A 12367-nucleotide genomic window follows, 5' to 3' on the forward strand; every position below is an offset into this window, starting at 1 on the left:
CCACTCTGTGTGGTGCTGATCCTGAAATTTTTTGAGTCATATTCAGTATTCATATGTCTAGAAATGTAATTCTAATTTTCCTTACTTTGCAGTATGAAATTTAAAACCTTGAAAGTATATTGAAGACTAAAATAGATTTTGAAAAGTTCAGACCCTTTCAAGTATATGGAGGAAATGAAAAGCTTCTTAAAAATAAATTAAGAACTTTATTATCGCCGGGCCTGGTGGCACATGCCTTTAATCTCAGCACTCAGGAGGCAGAAGCAGGTGGATTTCTGATTTCAAGACCAGCCTGGTCTACAAAGTGAGTTCCAGGACAGCCAGGGCTATACAGAGAAACCCTGTCTCGAAAAAAAAAAAAAAACAAACAAACAAAAAAAGAAGTCTATTATCTAAAAGATAAATCTAATAAATGATCAATTTAAGAGTCATGAATTCATAAATAGCTTCATTGCTAAACAAAACCAAACAAATTAACATGCATTGCATTATTAAAAGTGCTATAGAATTTTTAAGGAGTAAAGGACTATAATGGTCCCCCCTTCCCTCCTTTGAATATTCAAAGCATATTTAAATACCTTGCAGGAAGTAAGTATTTAAGTAATTTTGGCTCCCTGTAGGGTTTTTTGGTTTGTTTGTTTGTTTGTTTTTTGTTTTTTGGTAAAGTGGTAGTATTGAACTTGTAATGCAATGTCTGGTGCAGTAATAACAAACAAGTGAAATGATCCTCAGGACAGAGTACAAATGCTTAGGACATGCATGGGAAGTCATTCTGTTATGGTAATTTGGAGATCTAGACAGGACCTTAAAAGTCATCCAATCTCTACAGCTAAGGAAATGTGTACTGTATATTGCTAATCTGAAGAACTGAAAACATGATATTAGGTTGTAATTACAACCAAATGTTTAACTGAACAAATCTAGCCTCTAAGGTTTCTTTAAGCATCTTTCACTTCCCTTTGGTCTCTAACCTCTTCCCCTCACTGTCCAGGTTGCTTTCTTTGCCTGCTTGGCTGAGATTAGCATCCATCCTCTGCCCACTTTCCCAGATGGAAAAAGTGGCATCATCAGGAGCTTGGCACTCGGCAGGATAGGACACAGCTGGAGTACCCCACAAAGTACTCCACCTAAGGGTAGGTAGAAAATTGTGTCTCTTTTCTTGATTAAAAAGCTGTGTGACTCAACAGTCATAATAAAGCCATTTTCTTTTCCTGCTTCGTAAAAGGAACAGAGAAACATGGAAGAGGATGGAGTAAATTGAAGAGAGTAAATGGGCAAGAGTTGAAGAAAGGTGGGGAGAGGCAGGAAATAGACAAAGGTGCCTATGTACTTAGGAGCTGCCTGAAGCAGACTAGGAGAGGTGAAAAATCACAGAAAAGTACTAAGGACAGTATTCCTTTGACCAAGATTTCAGAAAAGACAGACTAAATCCTGCTTACATGGCTTCCCTCTGAAAGAATTTCAGAATTGTGCTCCTGTTCTGGGCAGAGATGGGGTGGAGCCTAGACAGTGACTAATAAAGGATGACTAGACTAATGGGAGACACACAAAGAGAGGGATCTCAATGTTTCACTGAACTGGAAGAGGTAGTGTATGAAGTACAAGTGTGCAACAAGTAAAGGAAGAGTAGAGAGTAACCTTGGCATCTAAGGTTAAAAAACAGCAACATGAGCCGGGCGTGGTGGCGCACGCCTTTAATCCCAGCACTCGGGAGGCAGAGGCAGGCGGATTTCTGAGTTCGAGGCCAGCCTGGTCTACAAAGTGAGTTCCAGGACAGCCAGGGCAATACAGAAAAACCCTGTCTCGAAAAACAAACAAACAAACAAACAAACAAAAAAACAGCAACATGTTAAACATACTTTTGTAGTAAAGGAGTCATTGTTTTGCATGGTGGCATTTCTTAGGCTAGAGGGTATATTCACACAAGCTGAAGTACATGAGGACAATGACAGGACAGGATGTAAAATATCAGAACAGTCCAGCTTCTTCCCACACAGCACAGGAGTCTGCAAGTGAGAGTCTTCTCTAGGCAAAAAGGCAGAGCATAAAGCTGCCAGGACACTCCCATTGGCTGGGCTCTAAGAAACATCAATAATTCCCTTGCCTTAAGCTCTTCACTGCCTTCTACCTTCCTCTCAGGCACCTTGTATGCTCCTGATGTCTCAAGCTTGACAAGGAAGAACATGATCAGAATTAAACCTACCTGGAGGTAAGGTTGCTATGTGCTGTCTTACAAAGATGTTTCTACTTGGTCAGCATCCAAGGTACATACTAAGCTTGTGTGTATAAGAGAACAACAAATAAATAAACAACAAACTTCCATAATTCCTGGTCTAGAAAGGGGAATTGACAAGCAAATAAACAGTTGCATGTATTAAAAAGTGATGTTTCTGACCTGGGTGTGGCAGAGTGCTGAATGTCATCCAAGTTTTACAGGAGAGTCACAGTTGAGTAGGCTTGGAGGATGGACTTTTATACAGGAAGTGCTCATGTTCCTCAGCAGAGGCAGGGGAGTGATCTAAGAATTAGGGAGATAATTGCAAAATACAACACGCCTTGTGCTTAAAAAACGTTAGAATGGGATATAAAGAAGGTAGAAGATAAGGTTGCCAGACCAGATTCTGCATGGCCTCATTTGACTCAGGGTGCAGGGCAGGTTTTGTGTCGTGGCTATATTCTCATGTGTTTTGCATGCAAGAACTCCTGAGGTACATCACACACCAGATCAGCAGATACTGCTAGCAAAGAAGGAGGTGAATAAATGGGACAGTAACAAGGAAGTATCAAGAATGCTGGCGAGACTCCCGGCTGGTCTGTGTTTTCAGTTCGCTTACTTTATAATCATGTAGTAGAACTGCACACTTCTTTTTTGTGTGTCTCTTATTGTGTTATATACATCTTAACAGACACTGATGCTAACAGACACTGATGGAGCATGTGTAGCCTAGGACTGAGGAATCTACCTTTTTTTTTCCTTCCCACAATGTTGATCAAGTTGACCTAGAACTTAAGGGCCCTAGTACCTCTTTTACTTCAGCCTCCCGAATGCTAAGACAATGGGTGTGTGCTACCATATTGGTGGAATCTGAATTATTTTTAAACAGCAACCAAAGACCAGTGGTTCTCAACCTGTGGGGCTCAACCCCTTGGCAAACCTCTATCTTCACAAGTACTTACATTATGATTCATAACAGTAGCAAATTTACAGTTATAAAGTAGCAACAGAATGATTTTATGGGGGAGGGGGAATCACCACAGCATGAGAAACTGTATTACAGGGTCTCAGCATTTGTAAGGTTGAGAACTTCTGCTTTAGAGGATCTAACCTGAGGGATCCCTTAGCCTACACTGTGAGAACACTGCTAGGAATGTTGGGAGGCACCAAAAATGTGTAAGCAAGATATTAAGAATGAAGATTTTCCTATCATGTGCAGATTAGAGGAGCAGAGGCCATGATCTCATACCTTGTTAGCACCAGTTACTTTTGTCCTGTTCCCTTTGTGTTGCTGAAGTAGATGAGACAAATGTATTGCTGATGACTTATAAATACTGAATGTGATGTTTTTTAGCTGGATTTTGGTATTTTAAATGTGAAAATATTATACCCAACAGATTAATGTCCAGTGACTGAATTTAAGCCAGGAAAAAACCTCTCAGGTGTAGTAACATTGCTTTCCATTGAATTACAGCATTAAAAATAGAAAGGGGAAACTATGCTTGGCCTTAAAGAACAAGAAAGCCTAACACTCTAATGGGAAATTTGTACAGATTTTTCCTTATAAGTGAAGTACAATAGAAATGCCATGAGATATTTCAGTTGTCACATCACAACTTTTTTTGTGAGCAAAGTACGCCCATTCAGTATATCAGCAACATCAAGACTTATAAGCCAAAGCATTGTTTAGGAGAAAAATAAAAACAGGTACTATTAAACTTATAAGGTGCTACAATGCTTTGACCTACAATTTGGCACTATTCAGTCAAGTTAACTTTTTTTTTATATAATTTCTTTGATCCAGAAATTGTATTTATGAGTTTACATTCTTTGTTTTTTTTGTTTTTTTTTTTTTTTTTTTTTTTTTTTTTTTTGGTTTTTCGAGACAGGGTTTTTCTGTGTAGCCCTGGCTGTCCTGGAACTCACTCTGTAGACCAGGCTGGCCTCGAACTCAGAAATCCGCCTGCCTCTGCCTCCCAAGTGCTGGGATTAAAGGCGTGCGCCACCACGCCCGGCGAGTTTACATTCTTTAAGAGGGCTTCCTTGACTTGTGTGCACGGAGCATGTACTACAATATTGACAGCAGCACTGACTATTGCCATGGTAGCCTGTAATGCACAAACAAGCAAGCTGCTATTCAATAATAGATCACAGAACAGAAATACTCATGAACCAACACAAAATATTCAAAGCACATGGCCTATTAAGTCAATTAAAGCCCACCACAGGAGCATATTGAGCAAGTTAACACAGTTAAGATTCTATTGGCGGAATGGACAAAGGACCCATCGATCCTTGATTCTGTCTCTATCAGTCTTCCTCATTGAGGGTGCACTCACAGACTCAGAGCTGAATAAGTATCTCTGCAGACTGAGGTACCTAGGGTTCAAACCTGCACTTGTTCCTTAGTCTTAGTGTCAGTGCACTTGGCTGACAGAGCTTCCCAATCAGCCTCATGAACAGCTATGATTATTTACATGCCCATGTAGAGTGTCTAAGGTAGGGTTTTACTGCTGTGAACAAACACTATGACCAAGGCAACTCTTATAAGGACAACATTAAATTGGGGCTGGCTTACAGGTTCAGAAGTTCAATCCATTATAATCAAGGTGGGAGCATGGTAGTGTCCAGACAGGCATGGTGCCGGAGGCACAGAGAGTTCTACCTCTTCATCTGAAGGCTGCTAGGAGAAGACTGACTCCCATGTGGTTAGGAGGAGGGTCTCATTATCCACCCCCACAATGACATGCTTCCTCCAACAAGACCACACCTACTCCAACAAGGCCACACCTCCTAATAGTGCCATTTCCTGGACCAAGTATATTCAAACCACCACATTCCACTCCCTGGCCCCCATGGCTTGTTCAAATACGTGAGTCTTTGGGGGCCACACCTAGTCATAGCATAATAAAAAAAATACATTTAGTCCAGCTTGCAAAGTCTCCATAGCCTAGCAGTCTCAACAATGTTAAAAGTCCAAAGTTCAAAGTGTTTTCTGAAGTTCATCCAATCACTTTGGTGTAATCCCCAAAGCAAGACAGAAAACCAGCTGGACAAACTTCAAACTCTGCATCTCCATATCTGATGTCAAAATGGTCTTCAGATCTTGAACTCCTTTTTCATCTTTCTTGACTGCAGCAAACTTCTTTTTCCTGGGCTGCTCCCACTCTCTGCTAGCAGCTTTCCTCTGCAGACATCCCATGGCTCTGGCATCTCAAATATCTTGGGGTCTCTAAGGCAACTTCAGTGTTACAGCTTCTTGTTACAATGTCTGGGGTCTACACATGATCTTCTGGGATCCTCCAAAGAGCTTAGGTCATGTCTTTAGCTCAGCCCTCTATAGCACTCTATAACAAGAAAGTCTAAAACTCTAATGTACAGATTTTTCCTTATAAGTGAAATACAAAAGAAATGCCATGAGATTTTTCAGTTGTCACAGTATAACTTTTTGTGTGAACAAAGTACATCTATTTAGAATATCAGCAAAATAGAGACTTATAAAAATGTTCTTGGTGATCATCCTATGGTACTGGCATCTCCAATACACTGGGGTCTTCTATTATAACTAGGCTTCACCAGACTCTTCATGGCGCCAAGCCTCAGCCTCTTTGCATGACCCCTACAGTCTTGGGCCATCAACTACAACTGAGGCTGCACCTTCACCAAAGGCCTTTCCTGACCTCTCATAGTACCAAGCCTCAGCTGATCTCCATGACCCTTTCAGGCCTTCAAAACCAGGTACCATAGACATTACCAAGTCTAGCTCAGAATGAGGTAAAACCTTAGCTCGTTCTGGAATACAGCTTCTTTGTGAACTCAGAAAACACTTCCCAGAAGATTTGGCATCAGTCATGCTAGTCTCTTCTTAAAATCACGGCTAATTTCTTAGCTCTAGCTAACTGGCATCAATTGTCCCAGTAGTCCCTTCTATTTTTCACTCTAAAGCCAGAGCCACAAAGCCAAAATTGTCAAGGTCTGCTGTTTGCTGGGACTGGAACATGGTCCCCTTATTCTATTACCAGCTTTCTCTTCTCCAGCTCCCTCACTGCCTAAGCTTGGTTGTGCTTGATCACTGGAGCTTGCTCTGTAGATTGACCTCTAACTCAGACCTCTGCATGGCTTTGTCTCCAGAATGCTGACACTAAAGGCATCTACCACCAAGCCTATACTTAAGCTTTTCTTCACCTACAATTTGTTCTGTCCCAGGCTGGCCTTGAACTCAGAGATCTGCTTGACTTTGTCTCCTGGGATTAAAAGTATGGAGCACCATGCCTGGGCCTAAGCTTAGATGGGTAAGATATTGCCCCAAAGTCACTACTCCCTTAATCTGTTTTACTCCTTGAATATAGGATTCATCTCCATTTCACTTCCTTGGTGCCCTTTTAATACTTGAACCATATAGTTTGTATTTTTTCCTTTCTCAGCTTGCTCCTTTTTATTAAGAGCATCTTATTATGCTCTTCATAAGAGTGAATTTTAGTAACCACACAACAGAATATATACCAGGATGTTTTGAGACATCCTTTGTCAAAGCAATTAATCTAATTGAGGAGCCAGCAGCTGGCCAGTTAAAGATATTGAGTGCTCCAGTATTTATGAATGTTGAAAGCTTCAGGGCCTTTTGCATATTTCATGTGTCACAACGGCAGGTATGTCTTGCTTTTCTCACTCCTAGTTATGCTTCTTGTGTAGATACTCTCTCAGTGTGTGAGACATGTTTCATGTGTCAGACTCTCACCTGAGGTATCTTATGAATGCTGTGTATATAAGCTATGTTGGTGCTAAGTTCCATTGTTTTCCATTTGTATTTCTCTTATTTTAGGAGAATTAAAATCTTTAAATTCAGCACACACATTATAAATACCTGTGGGGTACATTTTCAATAAAATAAATGTTTGGAAAGAATTTAAGATCTGGCTAGCTGGTAGAGATGGAAAGGGATATGGTTCACTCGGGAAAGAGAGACATCTAATTATATGGGTAATGTATCATTTCTTAGTGTGGATGGTGAGCTCATGGGCATTCATTTTATTATTTTTGTAAGTTTTGTGTATTAATTCCTTTTGTCAAACTGCAAGTGAAGTTTGAGATGATGCAGTACTTAGGCCTTTGCATATAATAGGCTCTTGATTACAAGTAGCCGATTAACTTTAAGGCATATATTTTTGTGATTTTTTTTGTTACATAATCAACATAAGTAATAAAATACCCTTATATGAAGATTTCAGTACATCAATCTTAGACAACCACTTCTAACTGTTGTCTGGTGTTGTCTAAATTAAGGTTTGTTTCCCGGACAAATGAACTTTGCTGTACTGTCAACACAGACAGTGTGGTTGAACATTCAACACGATCCCACGGATCCTATGAGCGCCATTCCCACAGTGGAGTGGAGTTAGGCTGCGTGCTGGCCCGCTGTTTTCCAATCTGTCATCTGGTTGGATCTGTATCTTGGAAGACACTGCCTTCCTCCTCTAGAAAGACGGCTCTCATCCAACATCTTCAAAAGAATTCACACTCATCATGTGATAAAAATTCTTGAGATTTTGTAACTGATGGTCATGGTTGGCCTCTTGAATTCTAAACAACTAAAATCTGCAAAGTGACACTCTTGTTTCTTAATTCAGCAGTTTAAATGGAGAGCAGCGCTAAAAGTAGCCCCATGCTTTGACCCCAAGAGACACTGATTTGTCTAGGTTCCCCATCAAATCAAAAGTACCCAGTGGGCAGAGCCTATTTTCACTGACTTAGGAACCATGTAAGAGAACATTAGAATCTCTCTCTCTCTCTCTCTCTCTCTCTCTCTCTCTCTCTCTCTCTCCCTCACTCCCTCCCTCTCTCCTGCTGGGATTAAGGGCAGGTGCCACCACTGTGTCTCTTCAGGCAGCAGCAGCAGCAGCAGAGTCGGGGACAGCTCAGAATATACTATACCATTCTGGAACAGACTAGACCCCCAGTCACATCTGTCTCTCTACTGTAGTTCAGATTCTTGATATTTAGAAGAAATTCAAATACAGGGTTGTGGTTGAACTGTGTGGTCAGACAGCTGAAGGTGATGTTGTCCATGACTAATGTTCCCTCAGGTCAGAGAAGAGATGGAAGGAGCAGCAGGGAACCTGGCTCTTCCCTGGCATTGTTCTCTGTAAAGCTATTTGCCTTTTTCCTCTTAATTGCTGTCAATTTCTGATGGCCTGTGTTCCCTGTCATGGCATCCAGCCCCAAACATTATACTCAGCCCAGATGTATGACCGACCTATCCCCCACCCTGGTGGGTGCTCATAGTTTCTGTTGAGAGGGCTGCACAGAGAGCATTATTTTTTGTGTGACATCAGGAAGACCCCTCCAGATTTGGGAAACTGCAGCCCCTGGTAGTTGCAGTCACAGCAGGCTCTGTGTCCTCTGGGTCTCAGGTTCACTTCCTAGAAGCCAGGGTGCTGCTCTCTGGTCTCTTTTTCAAGAAGCCCTCAAGATTCTAACCCCCAGGGTCCTCTCCTCTGAGATAGTCTGGGGAATCAAAAAACCAGAAATTCTCGGAAATGGGATGGAGCAAGGGATCCAGGCCAGAGTCACTTGGCCTCTAGGCATGCTTTGGTGCTATGGCTGACATCCAAAGGCCAGTAGCAAGGTAGCTGGCAGCCAGGGCCTGGGCTAGTCAGGTACAGAAGGACCAGGGAAGTGAAACAGCAGGGTGTGAGGGCGGGACTGGCCAGGTTCCCACAGTCTGCTGAGCTCTCATTAGCCTGGCACAGAGATTGAAAAATGTACGTCTCCATCTATTTCTGGCACTTAAATGTGTGAAGGAAACACGTTGCTTTATTATTTTATTTTTGTAAAGTTGAAGACAGAGGCAGACGCCCCTAGAGTGTGTGCGTGTGTGTGTGTGTGTGCTCTAAAAAGCGCCTGCTCTGCCTGCACATCTTTGGAAGGAAAAAATATCAAGGACAAATAGGCCGCCCCTCTAAATCTGCAGGAAGAACATTGGCAAGGAAAGGAATTGTCAGCAACTGGTTACTAAAGGAGATGTGGGGGGGGAAATTAGGAAAGATGGCCAGAAATGTAATCTAAGTAAAAGATAAAATAAAATAAAATTTAAGAAAAAAATGACATCTTGGTATAATATGGATGTTAGTATTTGTTCTATGCAAAATAACAATAGATAGAAATAGCCTTTAAACTTCACTTAAGAAACACATGAGTGGCAGCTCTTCCTTTTGGATCCACCACCTGGGTCTGTCTCTTTTCGAATGCAGGTGGAGCCGCCACGATGCACATTTTTGTGAAGACCCTTACGCTCCGCTCGCCTTGTTGGCCAAAGCCTGAGACACTATAGAACATGTAAAGGCTAAGATCCAGGATAAGGAGAGAATCCCTCCTGACCAGCTGAGGCTGAATTTTGCTGGTAAGCAGCTGGAAGATGGCTGTAATTTGTCTGACTACAACATTCAATAGGATTCCAACCTGCGTCTTGTGTTGAGACTTCATGGTGATGCTAAGAAAAGGAAGACGTCTTACATCATTCCCAAAAAGAATAAGCATAAGAGGAAGGAGGTTAAGTTGACTGTGATGAAATACTATAAGGTGGGTGAAAAGGGCAGAGTCAGAATCGGTCGCCTTTGTCAGGAGTGTCCTTCTGATGAATGTGGTGCTGGAGTTTTCATGGGAAACCACTTTAACAGACATTTCTGTGGCAAGTGTCTGACTTTCTGCTTCAACAAACCGGAGGACAAATAGTTGTGTATGCGTTAATAAAAAGGAGGAACTAGGAGGAACTGAAAACAAAAGAAAGCAAAACAAAAACACATGAGTATTCTAGAAGTTCTCTGATCAGATGTATTTGGAAATCTTAGTTTAATATTTGTCTGTGAATGCCCAATGAGAGCAAATTAAATATTGAAGAAATCAGAAAAACAAAAGGACAGTACCAACACAGCAACTTTATTCCTGAGTGGGGTTCGTATGATAAATTTAACTTCAGCTATAGAACCAGACCAAAAAAAATTTACAAAACAAAATACCATGACATTCATTTACTGGAAAAATATTCTGAGTGCACAATATGCACCAGCATTGTATAAGTCGCAAGAAATCCTCTACAGGTGAGGGAAATGGAACAAAGTACCTACAGTGTCCCTACAAAAGCTTGCAACTGAACAGGAAAAACAGAATCAACTAGAAGTGGTGGGTGCACCAGACAGATTTGTTAGTGTGAACATTTTTTCTTTCTCCATTTTCATGTATGTGTGAGGGTGCACACATGTATGCATGTTTGCATGTGTGTGGGTACATGTGACCATGGGTGCTGGCCCATACATGTGTACGAGCATTGGAGGCATAAGGGTGATGTCAGAAATCATCCTCCATCACTCTCTTCCACCATCCATTGAGGCAGCGTCTCTCAATCAAAACCTAAGCTTGCTGACATGGCAAGACTTATTCTGAGATCCCCTATCTCTGCCTCCTGAGACTGCACTTAGGTCGACTGCCATGCCACCTTGGCATGCATTTGGGTTCTGGGTATCAGCCCTCCAGTCCTCACACTTGTACAGCAAGTGCTTTAACCACTAAACCACCGCTCCTGAATTGACCATGTATTTCATGGTACACATTAGGTGTATGTGTGTATATGCCTTTACATGAGAGGCTGCATATGGAGGCCAGATGGCAATCTTGAGCATGCTTTGGAAGAGCCATCCCCCTTTCTTTTGAGACTGGGTCTCTTGCTGGCCTGAACTTTGCCAAGTAGGCTGGGCTGGCTGACCATCAAGCTTCTGTATTGCTGGGATTATAAGTATGTATCAATTCCTTTTTCTCCATGGATTCTGAATCTCTATTCCAGGCTTCATGCTTGTGTGGTGACTGAACATTTATTTTAAATTTAAAAAGGCAGGCCTGCCCTGTTGTGTATATAAAACCACTTTGTTTGATTGTTTGTTTAGTTGGTTTGGTTTGGTTTGGTTGCCTCTAGTTTTACTCTCTAAAAAAACTAATGATTTCTTACTGTGGGGTCCTTTACAGGTTCTCAAACTGTATGACATAATGCATGTAGACAGGAATCCATCTCAAAGTGGAGTCAGAAATCCATCTCAGTATCCCTGTGCTCCTCTGGAAATGAAGCAGGAAATCAAGTACAATTTTTCAAAAGCTGAGGTCTAATTTTCAGTCTCTAATCCAGTTTTCTCAGGAAGTGTTAGCCACGTGATTCCTATTACCATCAAAAACAGTTGTATTGTGTGATGTAGACCATCTGCTTGGGCTATGGCAGACACACTGGGAAAACCCAAGATAATGGGAGCTCAGTTATTATCTGAGAAAGGTGATCGGTGGAAGCAGCCACTTCAGCAGCTGCCGCTGGAGCTTTTTTGGAGGTACCATCTGTGCCTCACGCCCACCTGTGCTGCAGATACGCCTGTTATACCGACATCCCCTGGCTGTCTGACCTGCGGTTGTACTGCACTATGGCACAATGCCTGCCACCCACAGGGGTGTTGTGACAATTGCTGAAGTAAATGCTATAAAGCATTGTGAACAATTCAAAAGAGGGTGCTGCTTAACTACCAAAATCATTATACACCCACAGATTTTTTAAAAAACATTTTTAACATGGTAATAGGAAAGGGCATTCCCAGAGTTCACTTAAATTTCAGCATGTTTCATGCATTTCATATTCACTGACTTTTAAATTAATGATCATCTCTGGGATATTAACCTGGCACTAAAAGGAAATTCTAGTAGCATGTCGGTGTCAGTAGTTACGTGGCAAGACTCTGGACTGAGCCCTCCCAAAGTCCACCAGTTAAACCTTAATGCCTCCACGCCCATGGTGGGATGGTATTCATAGGTGGGGCCTTCTGGAGGTCATTAGGTCATGAAGGCAGAACTCGTAGGCATGAGATCAGTGTTCTGATTAAGGGGTCCCCAGGCAGCTCTCGCCCTTCCCAGCATGAGAGGACACAGTGGGAAAACTGCAGTCTGTGATCTAGGAAGTGGGTCCTCCACAACTCTCTCTGCACCTCTGCTTCTCTGCCTCCAGAACTGTGAGAAGTGAATGCTGGTGAGTTCAACCATCTAATCTGTATGGTTTTCCCTGCAGTGGCCCAAGTGGACTGAGTCACTATGTTTTTAAAGGAACTAGAGCTTTAATTAGTTCTCTAA

At 42.0% G+C, this 12367-nt stretch overlaps 1 pseudogene; it reads left to right on the plus strand.

The window, feature by feature from the left end:
- Nucleotides 1-9479: 9479 nt before the first annotated feature.
- LOC110302422 (ubiquitin-ribosomal protein eS31 fusion protein pseudogene) lies at nt 9480-10022 on the plus strand (annotated as a pseudogene).
- Nucleotides 10023-12367: the final 2345 nt, after the last annotated feature.

Source organism: Mus caroli, unplaced genomic scaffold (assembly GCF_978045245.1).
Source record: "Mus caroli unplaced genomic scaffold, Mus_caroli_1 scaffold_1, whole genome shotgun sequence".
Taxonomy (NCBI): Eukaryota; Metazoa; Chordata; class Mammalia; order Rodentia; family Muridae; genus Mus; species Mus caroli.